General features: G+C 37.5%; 1 protein-coding gene and 1 long non-coding RNA gene across 5 annotated transcripts in view; one reads left to right on the top strand and one right to left on the bottom strand.

Annotated features, from left to right (window-relative positions):
• Positions 1 to 1,540: 1,540 nt before the first annotated feature.
• On the bottom strand, positions 1,541 to 4,561 carry LOC144307434 (uncharacterized). The gene is made up of 3 exons (XR_013374309.1): positions 3,659 to 4,561; positions 3,127 to 3,220; positions 1,541 to 1,915 (listed from the first exon to the last, which is right to left on the bottom strand). It is a non-coding gene; the product is annotated as an uncharacterized LOC144307434 (long non-coding RNA).
• Positions 4,190 to 16,174, top strand: part of BRINP3 (BMP/retinoic acid inducible neural specific 3) — a 379,320-nt gene continuing 367,335 nt past the window's right edge. The window contains exons 1-2 of one of the 4 annotated variants that reach the window (XM_077887269.1): positions 7,650 to 8,140; positions 8,809 to 8,883. The gene's annotated coding sequence lies outside the window, so the exon portion shown is untranslated. Of the gene's footprint in view, positions 4,836 to 6,215; positions 6,609 to 7,649; positions 8,141 to 8,808; positions 8,884 to 16,174 lie in introns of those variants that run through there. The other 3 variants (XM_077887268.1, XM_077887267.1, XM_077887266.1) reach the window with 3 other exon arrangements.

The following is a 16,174-nucleotide window of genomic DNA, read 5'->3' as shown; positions in this document are numbered from 1 at the left end:
ATTCCTTGTCCCAATCTCAATATCTGCTTTAACAGCTAGTGATAGAATTTAATTGATTTACAATGAATACTAGCTAAGAAGTTAAGAAGACTCAATTTAAAGTTTCTTGGATTACCAGTTAGTACATGATTACAGTAATCACTTAGCCACTTAGATTCTCAATTTCTTCATCATAATGAAGAGTTAGACTCAATGGCCATTAAAGTTCCTTCAAGTTCCAACATACAGTAGTCCCCTCTGTCTCTGGTTCCCCGGTTTCAGTTAACCTACCAACAGCTTCAGTTTCTGGAAACAGGTGATCCCTTTCTGATAAGGAGTCCGAAGGTCAGTAGTAGTCTAAAGCTCTGTCACTGATGCCTATGTCATTCCCTCATTTCATCTCATCCATTTCATTTTATTATCTCACATCAACATGAGAAGAAAAAAAAGTTGAGTATGGTCCAATAAGTATTTTGAGAGAGACACGTTCACATAACTTTATTACAGCATATTTTTATAATTGTTCTATTTTTTGATATTGTTAAAATTTTACTGTGCCTAATATATAAATTAAAGTATGTATGTTTTGGAAAAAACAGTATATTTAGGGTTCTTCTAAACCCGTAGTTTTAGGCATCTTCTGGGGGTCTTGGACTGTATCCTCTGTGGATAAGGCAGGGGACTACTATAATTATTTTGAGATTCAAATATATTGGCTCAGTTTATTTAGCAGCATATTCGTATTATGGAGTGAGACATGAAAATGTTTTCACACTTAAATATTTAAGACATTTAAGACGTTTTCAAAGAGAAATATCTATATAAAGCCAAAATAAACATATAGCAGATACTAAAATGAATAAATTTCAATATTCTAATGAGGGAAACTATATATGCATCACATGTGTACGATGTATGACTGATTCACTTTGTATGCAAGAAAGTTTTAATTTACTCTTATTACTACATTTTTATAGTAATACGTTAGATTACTTTTTAGTTAATATAAATGTATTTGATATTTAATTAATTTTTTAAAAATGTAATTTAACATAAATGTAATTGATATAAATTACATATTTATATATAGTATAAATTTGAGGTTAAGACAACCTAAAGCACATTGTCATTTTTAGTCACAAATAGATTCACAATTTCTCAAATACAAATGCCTTGGACATTGGTTTTGGATTAGACATGTTAGTGAATTAATAGGTAAGAAATATATTAAGTGGTTCCTATATACCCACAAGAAGGAGCCAGGAAGGCAAACCAAAGACCTTACCAGTAATATAAAATGTGCTAAAATACCAACTGTAGATGTACCTTGAGATTATTCAGTAAAGGACAGACTCAGTATAAAATGAAATGTGTAATTTTTGAGATGGGTCTAAGTACAAACCAGGTAGGAGCTAACTAAGAGATATAAAAACCTATGGTTCTATTTTGAGGTTCATCAAATTTTATCATATGATTTAATATAATGCTCAGATACTTACAGAGTTTAACAAATTTTAAGTGCTATAAAATATGTTAAAGTTAGGGAACCATGGGTCACAAAGTCAGTATCATCCTGAGCTTTTTATTCTTCAAATATTTAAAAGAACAACAACCTTACATTTATTTCACAAATGTTACATTTTCTAACTTAGGTTGGGTCTTCAACAAATAACTGTATTTCTTTGAATAGTAATTTAGGTAAGTAGGTTTAGGCAGCTTAGGAAGATTGTATATCTGTATATCACAATTGTTAAGGTTGAATTTGTAACAAATGTAATTCAGGGCATTCATCCTCCTTGTGTGGATCTCAGATCCCCCTACCAACATTTGTCAGCCTGTGTAAAAAGAGATATAACACACAAGTAATCTTTTGGGTAACATTAGATGACTGAAGAAAAACTTCTGCTGTAGGTCCTTATTAGGGTTGGAACACAGCCTAAGGAGAGAAAGAAAAAAAAAAAAAGTTAAACACACATGAAATTTTTTCCCTGGACAATTTTTATAGTAATAAAGACTATGGATACTTGATTGAGCACATGCACAATTTGCCTTGCTGTTGAAATATTACACTTGGCTATCTCTCTTCTGGGATTTCCTAATAGAATTCTAGAAAATTGATGATCTGAAATGAACTCTATTCTTATCAATGGAATTTTAATAGATATTTTGGATGAAGTTAAGGCCATCCTATTTGTATCAGGAATAAATTTTGTTCAAGTTAGCTTTTTCTTTATCATTAAAGTTGGGCATAAGGGGTGTACAGTATAAGGTATAACAACAATGGAGGAAAAAAATAATACAGATATTACACCCATAAAATATATTCTATGACTCAAAATTGCAATGATGTCTCTTCAAGCAAGTCTCCTTTAGTTCTTTGTATCCAAAACGGTCAGCTGACGCTTAATAAACCAATTTCACACAATTTGCAAGATGTATTATTCTGTACACTTAGTGACATATGATGTAAGCACAATCCAGGGCTGTTTGGCTTCCTCCCACTTTTACACTCCTCACATAATAAGCAAATGCAGGCTGGGGGTGCTATAGACTCATGAAAACCAGAGGGCTTTCTGAATTTATAGGTCTCACCACAACATGCAAATGGCTATCTTGGAAGCTGATAATTTGTATCTGGTACAAGAATTGGGACAAAGATGTACACATCGGTAAGGGGTACCATGGCTCTAACTTGCCTTTAGTTTAAAGCTTACTCATTAAGCTTTAGCTTAATACACAGTCTCATCTCTGCAATGGAATTTTAGAACATGACCAAGGTATATGAAAACCTTGGACATGGGGCTACTAGCCGAAGTCATTCTATTTTCAGAGAGAAAGAAAAGACACTAGGAAATAAAGGAGGTATTTAAATACTCTTCCAGCATGCAAGCAGGAATCAGCTTTACCTGTGTAGGTTTTGAATGTAAGAAATGAAGAGCCTTAAAGCCTTCATATTTTCTTCTTAAAAGCCCCCTAGTTCAAATTCACCCTTACATGCTGCTATTCTCCCAGGAAAGAGGAAAAGAAAATTTCCACTGACCCAGCTCGTGATTTACATACAGAGAGCAAATAAATGAATGGAGTGGGGGATGGGGCGATGCGAAGCAATGTGTTTCCTTTAAAACCGTAGAAAATAAGATTACTTACCAAGAACATTTTTATCCAGGGCAAATGTTTATTCCCTCTATCATTCGGCGCCTCAGTCTCTGCAAGAAATCAATTTCCACTCTGCCTTTCCCTCCTATTTGTAAAAAGAGAGAGAGAGAGAGAGAGGGAGGCGGATAATGCTCCAGCTTCAGGGTCCGGAGGAAGAGAGAGCAGAGGGCAAAAGACTCCCACAGCGCTCTTCATCCAGATCCGAGCTCGGAGGGTGAACCCACGGGGAGGGGGGGTCCCCCCTAAGGAGGGTCCCGAGGGTGGCGAGGGGGGAATCATTCCACTGCCAAATATAAATCATCTAAAAAGAGAATTACCAGCCCCTCGGTCGCACAGGCAGTTCCCTGGGGGAAGTCGATTTCAAAGAGGAAAGGGAAGTTCTCCAATTGAATGAGAAGGGGGGGTGGGGGGAGAGGGGTGGAGAGGGAGAGGGAGACCCGGGGATTAGGGTTTCGGGTTTGGGCTTGGGAGACGGGATGGGACCGTGGAGGGGAAACAGGAGAAGGAATAAAGCTCATCTTACCCGATCCATCAGGCGATCGCGTGTGCCGTGTCGGGACACGAACACGACAAGGGAATGCATTCGGCAGCAAAGCCTTTTCTGGTTCTCTCCCCGGGTGACCGTGCAGGAGCGCGGGGGGACGCGGCCGCCGCTCCCCCGGGGACGGTCCCCAGGTCCCCCAGAGCTCCAGCTTCTAAAGCAAGGCGTTGGGAGCTGAGCTCTCGGGGGGGAAGTGATGGCCTCGAGGCGCGGGCTGCAGAATTCTGCGGGAAGCCGGGCTCCGGGAGGCTCCTGCCGCCGCCGCAGCCCATCACCCGGGCGGGCGCCGGGCCCCCCAGCCTAAGCCTCCGCGCTGCGCCCCCGAAAGCGCCCGGCGACGCGGCCTCGGCCCCTCTTCGGCCCTCCGGTCTCCACCCCCAGTGCAAATCGCTGCTGGTCTGCTCATCCTAAAGTGACCACAGTGGCTTATTTGGGGGTGGTGGGGTGTGTGTGTCGGGGGGGGGGGGGTCGTATGGGCTTCCTTACTGCGCCTCCCTCAGTTGCTGCGAGTGAGAGTTCAAGGGAAATCCTAGTGAAATGCACTGATGGAATACTATTAATCCTAATCAGAATGTTCTCAACGCAGGTGACTCTTGAACTGCGAGTGGGGAGAAGGGAGCAGGATTTCCGAAGCAGTGCCCTCTTGAATTCTCATTGGATCCTTCCCAGCAGCCTAAATCATTCCTGCTGCTGTATCTATCACGATGACTACAGCCTCGCTCACTAGTTCTCTCTTTATCTCTTGTCTTCAACACATCCTTTTACTTCTCTTTGCAGATTTATCTGTATTTCACCTCCTGTTCTCTGGGGTCACACGGCTTCTATTTTCTCCCACTGTATGGGCATGGACAGTCAGTAAATGTTCACTTTGTCCTCCTAAGGATCATTACAAATAAGCCCCCCCCTCGTCCCACCCTCCCCAATAAAAGGCACCTCTTTTCACATTTTGTTTCTTTTCCTTGGGTGGGGGTGGGGGGGTTCGTGGCTTTCTGTGTAGCTGCTTTTTAGTTGGTTACACGCCACCAGGAACTGCTGATTTTTTTCAAAGTTCCACCACCCTGCAGCTCATCACTACCTTGATTTGGAAGATCATGGAATATCTGTTTGAATCCTGGATATATTTTTCTCACGGTCATCTTGCTTCCTGAAATGTCCTCTGGTAAGTTTTTCTCCTTATATTATATTGCAAACTTATTGCTAGTGTCATTTTTAATAAGCTTTGTGTGTTTGAGCGATATCTCATTTTTAAGGATATTTTTGTTACTTTCAGACATCGAAGATCTGTGTGACTGTTCATTAATTAGTATATTAGTTGCAATCGTGCTACTAAGATATAGCCCATGTAATGAATTAGCCCATCACCTTTTACATTATTTATGTCTATCCTCATTTGTATTACAGGTTATAGGAAACATTAACCATCCCCCCCCCATTAATGCTTCTTGGCACACATTCTTGTGCTATTTGAAAGGTCAAATTTTATATGTTTATCTAAGAGTGAGCTTAAAAGAAACCTTCTGACAATTTCAGGGTCTGAGAAAGTTCACTAGTCCCTGATCTTCAGAAGGTTGTTCAGGTCAGCATTTGTTCATTGCAAGCAATTACATGACTGAAGGAGGACTTTTGTAAAGTGTATTTTTAATGGATTTAGCAGGACGGTAAGCACTAAAAACCACTCTATGGGAAGAAGAAGAGTGGGAGTTTTAAGTGCACCATTTTTTTCTTACAACATCCCAAATCACACACGAACACGTTATTTTGGGCATTGTGTTTCAATCCAGGCATCTTATTTAGTACATTTCTGATTTTGTGAATTTAGTTGGTGAGCAGCTAATTGGACACAGAGTGCTCATTTCAGAGGCGGAGAGCTATCCGAAAAAAGCACTGATGATCTTGGTTCTAATAAACTGAAAATCAGGGACAGACTTTATATGCAAAAATGTAATTGCCTCACTCTTCACACTTGTTCGACCCCCAGACTCAATTCTTACTTAATGAGTATGTTAATAACTCAGTGGTTTTTTTTTTTTTTTTTTTGCTTTTATGAACATTTTTATGGGCTTCACTGACAGTTATGATCATCACTTCCCCTTTAACTGTAGGTATGTTGAGGAACATTTAAATCTTAGCTTTTACTTCACATATGGACAAGGACACGGTATAAATTAAATGTCAAGCCTGCGTGTAGTGTAATCTCTAATGCATACTCAGGTTTTTCTCTGTGACACCCGCGCCCCCCCCCCAGCCCAGCCCCCATCAGCACAAGTTCCTGGTTTCTACAACATTTCTCTTTATTGGGATGGATGGAGGTGAGACCTATTGTTTAAAGCTCTTTCTTTCTTTTTTTCTTTCTTTCTTTCTTCAGTCTTTTCTTCCTTCATTTTTTTTTTTTCCTTTTTTCCTTTCCTGCTCTCTCTTTCTAAATTTCTGGGAAAGAACTATCCCTGTGCTTACTGATGGGCTGACGTGAAGACCCAAGCAATGCTTTTTAAAATTCAAAAGCCCTTTTAGCTTCCAGACATGAAAGTACTCCAGCTGCAGCGCCACCCCACCCCCGGCTCAGGATGCAAGGGCTTCCCCCCTCGGCTCCCACCCCCAGCCCGGGGGAACGGGGCTGAGCCTGCGGTGCGCACCGCTGGGCGCCCCTCGCCCGCCACTACTTTCTACCTGGTCTCCTTCCTCGTCTGGTCGTCCTGGCTGACAAGTGCCATCAGCCGCCGTGACTTTAGTTGCAGGAGCGAGGGCTTAGCAGAATTCAATTCAAACACCCTCTTTGGAGGACTGCTGCTGTTGCGCAAGGGGGGAAGGAGGGGGTGGGGGAGATAAAACCCCAAAAGCAAGAGCAAAAAAAAAACCCGCAACTTTCAGTGCAGTCGGGTCTTCTCCTCTGGACCCAGTCTACTCCAGCAAAGCACAGACGCACGGTGCTTAGGTAAGTGCGTTTTGCTGTATTCTAGCCTGAAACTCCAGCTGGTGGCAGGGGGACATTTACGTCTGAGAGCTCCGCCGCCAAGGACGCTGCAAGCTGAGGGCCAGCAACAGGCGACTGTGCCTGGGGGTTTCTCCGCAGCTCCCGGCAACGCCTAAGCCACCTGGGCGCCCGGAGCGCGGCCCGCGAGGTGCGGGGTTGCAGCGGGGCCGCGGGCTGGGTGCGGGGCGGGGCGGGGGCGGCCTGGGGGGGCCTGTCCCGCTCCTCGCCCGCTCCCCGCCCGCTCCCCGCCCGCTCCCCGCCCGCTCCCCGCCCGCTCCCTTCCCGCCCCGCGCTCGGCCCCTGCAGCGCCCGCGGCTCGGTGCGGGCAGCGGCAGCCCCGGGAGCGCGGGGCGCGCCGGGCTGGGGGGCTGGGCTGGGCTGGGGGTGCAGCCGTGCCCGACGCACCATTTCCAGCCTGCCTCAGGCCAAACTTGAGCAAAACCCCTCATTCTGTCCGAGAGGATGGGCTTGGGAGCTCTAGAGTCTTATCAACGCCCTTTTGTATATTTGCATCTATTTATTATTTATTTATTTATTTATTTATTTATTTATTTATTTATTTATTTATTTATTCTTTTTAATGAGCTGCACCTCAGACGAATGCATGAGGGCTTTTCAGCATGCCCGCTTTATATAAAAAGCCATAATCGCCCTCTTCATCCCCCCCAGCCCCCCCTCCCGCCGCCCCTGCTTAGTTGGGCTCACACCTGCTAAGGGACTGCTCAGGCTCTGGGTTCAAGTATTACTGACCGTGGCTCCCTGTCTGCCTTCAGTGACTCGCGGGAATCTGGGGGGGGGGAGGGCTTGGGGGGGGCGAGATTTGGATTTCAACTTGGAGCTGGAGCTGAGACTGTCAGGTTGAAGTTAAAGCTTAAAGAATGAGGTTGGGAGCCGTGTGGCTTCTATGAGACCCACTTGCAAGTTGGGCTTTTCATTTTTCCGTTTTCCTTTTTTTTTTTTTTTTTTTTTCTGGAGGTGGGGTGGGAAGTAGGAGGATCTGGGACTGGGAGCGCTCCCCTCGGAGTCCACCCGAGAGGGGGTGGTGCTTCTTGGCCGCTGATTTCTGCTGGTTCTGCAGCCAGGCAGCGGCAGAGAGTTGGTGTCTCTGAGGGCTGTGCTCCTAGTCCCCAGGAGTTGAACCCGAGAGTGTTTTACTCTGCACCAGGTCGAGAACGTGACCAGCCCTTTAGAGCAGGGACCTCTTTCTAATGGGAATGTGTACGGGAAACGCTGGGGAGGCTCTCCCTCCGAAGATGAGATGCCTGCTTGGAGCTGTGTGAGATGCACACCAGTGGCTTGAAGAGAAGAGGAGGTGACAGGGGTTGCAGAATAACCCTACTATTGCTTACAAATATTCTAGCCAGTCAAATGTATGGAAGCAAAGAAGAAAGCATCAGGGTATTAAACTCAGCAGCTTCGAAGACAGATGATTCAGAATTTTGAGACTTTTGTGCATGCTGTTTAGATTTGTTTGTCATCATGCAGTTAAGCAGGTAAGGATTGAATGTCTATATTTTATTGACAGTCATATAACCTGTATTTGACCCATCTTGTGGTAATTTTTCCCTGCTTCAAGCGATGGGATATGTGTCTTTTCAGATGGTTCTGCTAGGATGCATAACTTCTTAGTATTCACGTTTGTGAAACCTTTAAATCCATTTAAACGTTTAACTTGCATTCATTTGAATGATTTAACAATGTTACAAAAATCATAAACTGGGTAGAGGTGAGAGGAGGAAATGGGGAGGGTCCGGAGTTGGAGGAAAGGATGCATAACCCTAATGAAGTATGTAAAATAGTAGTTGGAGGAATGCCTTGAAATAGTGCTTCTTCTTAAGGTCACAGACCTTAATATAAGAACAATTGGAGAACTATAAAAGGCATTTTGAACTAGAAATTTAATTCTGACTACTTGGGAAAAATGCTGAGTGGGTTATAGCCATATTATTTTCCAATTTCAAAAAAAAAAAATTCTTGAGGTGGGGGTTGGTTGGGTTTTCAAAAAGGATAAGAAAAGAACTTGCCCTAAGGCAACGTTATGTAGGACCCCAGTAGAGAAATCTTTGGGCTTGGAAAACCAGTTGGAAACTGAAAAAATAAATTTAGAAAATTAAAGTAAATCTCTCATAATTAAAGCTATTTTAAATTCTAAATTTTGTAGATGTATGATAGTACCAGCCAATAGATTTCTTCTGTTAAACAAAAAACTCAATTAAAATGACAACACACATCGTATGTGAAGTTTTATTATTATTATTATTATTATTATTGATAATGTTTTGTTATGTTTTGCCTACATATTGAAGGAGTCTGGAGTCCCCATGTAATGAAGCAAAAATTTAATAAAACATGATCCTAAAACATTTTCATTTATTTCTAACACTTTCTCTTCTCTAAGAAATTGTATTCTTTACGATTTTCTCTGGGAAATATTTTTAGTACTTACATTTATTGATGTGGATCCCTGATCAATAATTTTTCTGCTTGTAAGGCTCACTGATAACATCTTGAAGATATAAGAAAGATAATTGAAACTTTGGGTCATAAAATCGTGAAGTTACAGTGCTTTTCTTAAAAGGAGTTTGAGGCAAGAGGTAGTTTTTACTCCACTGGAGAAAGTAATTTGTCAATGAGTGTCAATTCCTCAATTCTTTTGCATCTTACCTTCTGGAATGTTATTGTAGTGAACATGCTCATTTTATGTGTGTGTGTTTGTGTGTGTGTGTGTGTGCACGCTCACCCACTTTTAGTTGGGTGGAGAAAGTATTTATTTAATCTACATTGCTTTAGTAATGTTTTCCAAATGAAATAGACACGATGCATATATGATTGATTTCATTTATCATTTAATCAGATAATATGTAATTCTAGCCTCATGAAATATTTTCCTAAACTCAACATTATAATGGAAATGTAAATTTTTTAAATAAAATACAGTACATCTTGATTTTCTTCATGCAAAATGATTGATATATCATAATTAAGTAAATCAAACCTAAGTAGGAAGAAACCTTTCGGATTCTTAAAGTGTGTTAGTGAGTGTGTGTGTGTGTGTGTGTGTATACTATATATACACATGCATATATAAAATTAACCTTACTACTAGATTTGTATGTTCTTTAAATAAAAATGGAATGTCTTTTCAGAATAGTGCCTCTGTGTGTTTCTCTACAAGTGCAAAGAACTTAACTGGTAGGACTTCAAAACTTTGATACCTTGTTATCAACCTATGCTTTAGTTCCCTATATTCCCTGTTATTTTGACTTTTTTTCATATTACCTCTAAAATGAGCAGTTACAGACTTGAATAAGTGTCTACAATTTTTGTAATCTAGAAAATTGAGTATGAGTTTGAAGTTCAGATACAAACAGGAACATAACACCAATCTGTGGCATGTTGAGCACAAATTTATCTTTCATGAAAAAATATCACAAAAGCTATTTGGTATTATGATTATGACTTATGACTAATGAGATAGACTTCTAAGATTCTTAACATTTTTCTCTTTATCCCCAGTAGTGGGCTATCGTGAAACATAGAGTAAGATGGGTTTAGGATTCCTTCCTCAATGTCACTTCTAGTTCTATCTCCTAAATACAATCCTATTGAAATTTCTTGACCACTCTTCATTTATTTTCCTTAACTCTCACGTGGGGAAAATAATGTCTGCTTAATAGTGTTGTCATAGATAAATAAGAGATGATGCTTTAAACAGACAAACATGCAATGAAGACAAAATGTATTTTGAAAAATACATTTACTTTTTTTTTTTGCTTTGTTTTTGATAAAGTTCTCTTTCCATGAAAAAGTAAGGATGTTGACAACTTTTAAAAAAAATATTAGTATCAAATATTTTTGGTTTATGGTGCCATGGTGTCTAATGAGTATAAATCATATTTTCTTTTTGTTTTGATATTGTGTACCTAAAAAAACAAAAGTTCAAGAATACATTCCTTGAGGCACATTAGTTTTTAATTACATTATGTTTACTTTGGCTTTAATGGACTTCTGACACAAGTCACATTAACAAAAAGAGTTATTCTTGATTAACTTTTCAGGGTCATTTAGTGAAAGGAAAGTATGGTTTCTTAGCAAATTTATATTATTAACCTGATGATTCCTGTCAGTTTAATTGAAACAAGATAAAAATATTCCCGTGTAGCAACTTCGAAAAATGGAGAAACTAAAAAAATACCAGTTTTAATTTCAAACATCATTTATAAACTAATATTAAGTTTACCAGAATTAATTAGGAAACATCCGGCTTTGTTGGTGTTTTAATTTAGCAACTACTTGGATATTTTCATCTAGGCATTTAGGAATGTAACTGAGCAGTTACTCCATTCAAGGCTATGTGGTTTTGTGATGTTAATATCTACAATTTGTAAGTTCTAAAGCAAAACAAAAGAAAAATAATTTGTTTGAATATTATTGATTGCTAATGGATTGTTAAAAGAAGGGGATAGGATAATAACGTTTATTCTAGTGTAGAAAAAAAGGATTCTCTAAAATAAATTCTATCATGAACACTAATGACATTTCTACTGAAAATATATCTGGAAGTTATTCTTAATTTCTTTTTTTCTTCCTTCCCTGTCTTTCTTTTTATTTTTTTTTAAGTGACATCAAATGGCCACTCAAACCATTTTTTACTGATCATCAAATATCCTTATCAATACCATTTTAAAGCTTTCATTACTATCATTTCGGGACATGTTTGATGAGTCTTCATAGATAATGATTTCATAAACTATGAATCCACTCTTCGGTACTTAATATATGAAATAAAGTATTCATGCATACAGTTCTGGGCTATTTCTCAATTTTGTATTCGAAATAACAAATCATGAATAACTAGTTGATGCTCTATAATTGAAATAAACCCAATTACGAATCTCTAACCAATTTCTTTTCCCCTAATATTGATAGATAAACTTAACATATTTTTAATGAGTTGACCGGATTCCTAGGTAGTTATCATGAAACAAACAGATGTGTTGATTTTTAAAATGTTTATTTTTAACCAAGAAAGAATAAGTTCAGGTGTGGAAAGATGACATGCGTCCTAAAAAATTAAAAAGTCTTATAGATTCTTAATTTTCCATATTCCTTGTTGTCTCTTAAACACAATTTACAATTTCTCACAATATTTATTTGTTCTTAAATTTACAGTTAAATTGGTGTTTATCCTCAGTGTGACCTATTTTTATTTATAATTAATATTTTAGGAGTGTTTGTTTTAATGCTTATACCTAATTTACTCAGATGTATATGTCTTTGAAAGCACCCAAAGCATAACAAATTTCCTTTAACAGCTAATAAAGAAGTTACCATGTTATAGTTCCAGCAAATTAGATCTATAAAATACTCATTTATTGATTAAATTAATAAATATGTGAACATTACATTCAAATGTATTGTAGCTCTCTGCTATATAAGAATTATTGTCTCATAATGGTGTGATATAATTTAATTTTAATAATTTAATTTTCATTTAAATTCCATTATAGAATTATTGTGAAAGAATACTTATAGATAGTCTTCCTGATTTCTGTGAATATCAGCCAACCTCATCAGGATTGAGCTGTTTTTTATGAACTTTTCTGGAGTCTTGCATTTTGTTAATTTTAAAAGCTATCTCTAGAATATTGTACTATTAAAAAACAATTTTGCCTTGGGAAGAGCAGAACTGAGTAGGCATGCCTTTTAGATTTCCAGTGTCAAATAGTGGTCAGAATATAAGCACAGTGCTACTTTACAGATTCATTAAACACTCATCCTCACAACTGGAAAACATTTTCTTTAAAACATTCCAGATGATGTCCACAAATGCAAAAGTTTGGGAAAATGATTAAATTAAACCAGCATATAAATTTAAAAATTGAGGCATAGGTTCAATCAAGTATCATATTACAGAATCACATATGTTATGTATAATGTGTTCTTTGTAACCTATAATATCTTTGATAGGCATATCCTTTTAAGAAACAAGGTTTTCTTAACTGCTTCAGATATGGAATTTAATGCTGTGTGCAGAAGCTTCTTCTGTTGTAAAGTAAATATAGAACAAAACTAATTCAATCAGGAAGTCCTACAGTAGACAATACATTTAAGTGTCTTTCATATCTTTAGTATGGTAACATTTCAGATGGTTTGAAAAATCAGCCCTTTATATGTACATAGATGATAGAACAGTATTTTTCAGAAGTCAACACCTGTTAAATAATAATAAACACAATTTAAATATTTAGAAGAAAATCATTAGTGGTGAAATAAATATTGCAACAAAGTTGTAAAAAGTGATAGGTAATTAACTCATGCTTTTCTCAACACTTTCTTATAAAATACCAAAGATTAATAAATAGACTAAGCGTAGCTTACACAAAACATTTACATTGAGTGACTCAAGTTTACAGTAATTGAAATCTTGATTATTCATTCAGACCTGTCACTAATATACAAAGTGAAGTACATTTTTTAAATGTGATAAGCAGTGTTTGGGAGATTATCCTATGGAATAATGTGGCAGACTAAAAGTTTCCAAAATAGAATAAAAAGAATCTGCCAACTACCAATCAATAACAGTAACAACTAGAAAGTATTTTTGTTGTTGTTCCTTTTTACTAATTTCACTCCAAATGGAGTTTTTAAAAAACTTGTTAATTTTAATTCAAAAATTTTCTTGAAAAAAGCAATTATTATAGGATATGTGTTTTCCAATTTGTAAGATGTACTCTTTCATACTTAAGAAGTTTCAACAATTACCCCAAAACATTATCATTTTTACATTGTGACTTAAGAGAAGTGAAATGAAACTTAAAATTTACAGCTAAGGAAAAGGGACTCCTGAGCAATTTCATAAGGGGCACTCCACATATCTTGTAAAATTAAATTTAAAACTTCTTTTTTGATTAAGATACTTGTTTTAAGCATCTTTCTCCCCTTTGAGTGGAGATGTAGCTTATGGATTTATAAGCCTCTTTTCCCCCAACACACAGATTTTTGTAATATATCACTCCTTATTTGAGAACTTTTAGATCAAAGACAGATTATTGACACTTTATTTTTTTACTTTATTATTATTATTATTATTATTATTATCATTATCATTATTGTTTTAAAAAAGGAGAGAGAAAATGCCAAGCAGACGCCTTGCTGGTTGCAGAGCCCCTCACAGGGCTTGATCCTACCACTCTGAGATCATGACCTGAGCAAAATCAAGAGTATGGCAATCAACTGACTGAGCCACCCAGGGGCCCCTTGACATTTTAAATGTATGCTATCTTTATATTTTGTCTATTTTTGAATAGTGACAAAACCATGGTAAAAGTAACCAGGCATCCACGTTTCCTCTCGGAACTCTGGCAGGTTTTCATTTGTATCTGTCATCCATCCATGAAATGCAGATATTTTACAATCATACAAAGATAGGTCAGGATGAATATGAAAGATCACTCATGTCATTATTACTTTTTAGGCCTATCCTTGACAACTACTATTTAAGAAGATCAATTCTGATTTAGGGTAAGAATCAGCACCTTCATATAAATAGCCGTGATTAACTATTAAAAATATTTCTTTCTCATCAATAACATTGAGTCAGCGAGGTAAACAAGAGTTTTATCCAGCTCTACAGTATTCTTTTGTCAGAAAAGTGATAAAAACTTACCATGCTTTACCCTATTTTAGATACAGATCTGTAGAGGTCTAAACTGAAGATGACCATGTATTTACTCGGGATTTGAAACTAGACAACTATTAACTGTTCATTAACATTTATTTATTACCAAATTTTGGTCTTGGGTAATTCCCATAACATTGATTCATATGATTATTATTTAGAAGGCAATTCCTGACAAGTTCAAACAACATGATTTTAAAAATTACTGATAGTGTGTACGTGATATGCTGGGTCTAGCTAACACTCAATAGTGTCTATATGTGAGACATAGTGATGTCTCATGTATGCTTGCTTATAATATCCTTTAAAATCTGGCTTTTTTAAAATATAAAAACTCTCTTCAAGAAGCTAAATTATTTTTCATGTAGATTTATTTATATTTAAAGATTTGTTTATTTATTTTAGAGAGACAGAGAGAGAGCATGAACAGAGGAAGATGTAGAGAGAGAGGGAGAGAGGGATTCTGAAGCAGGTTCCCCACTCAGCACAGAGCCTGACATGGGGCTCCATCTCAAGACCCCCGCATATCACAACCTGAGTCAATATCAGAAGTCAGACATCCAACTAACTGAGCCACCCAGGCTCCCCTTACTTTGCTTTTCTTTTGAAATTTAGTATCTTAAATTCATTATAACTTTCTAAGTTTGAAGACAATTTGAGCTATTTTGAAAGTTAAAGTAATATAATGACAAGAATGGTCCTTGAGAATATTAGATGTTTTCAAAATTGTATGTTGGGGAAAAATAAAATATTGTTAGAGAAGAGCTTAGGTTAGCTAGAATATATTACCAATATCAGGCAATACAAGGCTACCTACCATGTGAAAACATTGTCCATCCCTGCATCTTTGGCAAATGGGTAAGATGTGCATTCTTCCATTAGAAAATGGAGAGTTGTGACATGCTTTCTTAGATATGGTTCAGAGGGCACTGGAGAACAGTAGATAAGAATTTAACTATTTGATGCTGAATTGGTTTACTTATTGTAAATCACCTCTTTTTGTTGTTACCTTTGGTTCTTTTTAAAAAGTATTTATTGAATGTATGTATAATCAGTGGTGTGCACTGGGGTAAACCTTGGCAATATAACAATGAAAAGATATAACAATTGTGCATAAGAGGCTTATAGTATTTTGCTGTTTGTAGTACATTTTGTTTTAATTAATCCATCAAGGCAAATTTAACGCTTGGCCACTGATTTTATTTTCACACATGTCCAATTATTTTGATACTACAAATATAATTCTCTTTGAGAGAAAAAGGCTGTCATATTCCTCAGCATACAGATAGGTCAAATAAAGAATTAATTTTCTATCCAGAGTTTTAGAGGATATTTATTAATGAGAAATGTAGGAACCAGGACAGTTGTGCAAATAAAACCATAAAAATTTTCAGGGTAATGACTTAGTTGACATTTTATCATGATTTATTTATTTTTGTTGTGTTTTTAAATGTTAGTTTATTTTTATTTTTTAAAAGATTTTATTTATTCATGAGAGACAGAGAGAGAGAGAGAGAGAGGCAGAGACACAGGCGGAGGAAGAAGTAGGCTCCATGCAAGGAGCCCGACATGGGACTTGATCTCGGGTCTCCAGGATCAGGCCCTGGGCTGAAGGCGGTGCTAAACCACTGAGCCACCGGGCTGCCCTTAAATGCTAGTTTATTTTTAATGGAAACATTTCCAATGGGTTATATATTTTGTTTTTAGTAATTAAAAGGAACAACAACAAAAAAGGTTAACATTAAAATAATTTACAAATGTAATTATCTTATTATTAGGGCCTTGTCTGTGCCTGATTATTTTGTTAGTGCTATAGATGCATTAGTGAATAAAACAGATAAAAACC

The sequence above is a fragment of the Canis aureus genome, chromosome 38 (genome assembly GCF_053574225.1).
Source record: "Canis aureus isolate CA01 chromosome 38, VMU_Caureus_v.1.0, whole genome shotgun sequence".
NCBI classification, from domain to species: domain Eukaryota; kingdom Metazoa; phylum Chordata; class Mammalia; order Carnivora; family Canidae; genus Canis; species Canis aureus.
This window is presented reverse-complemented; position numbering and strand designations above follow the sequence as displayed.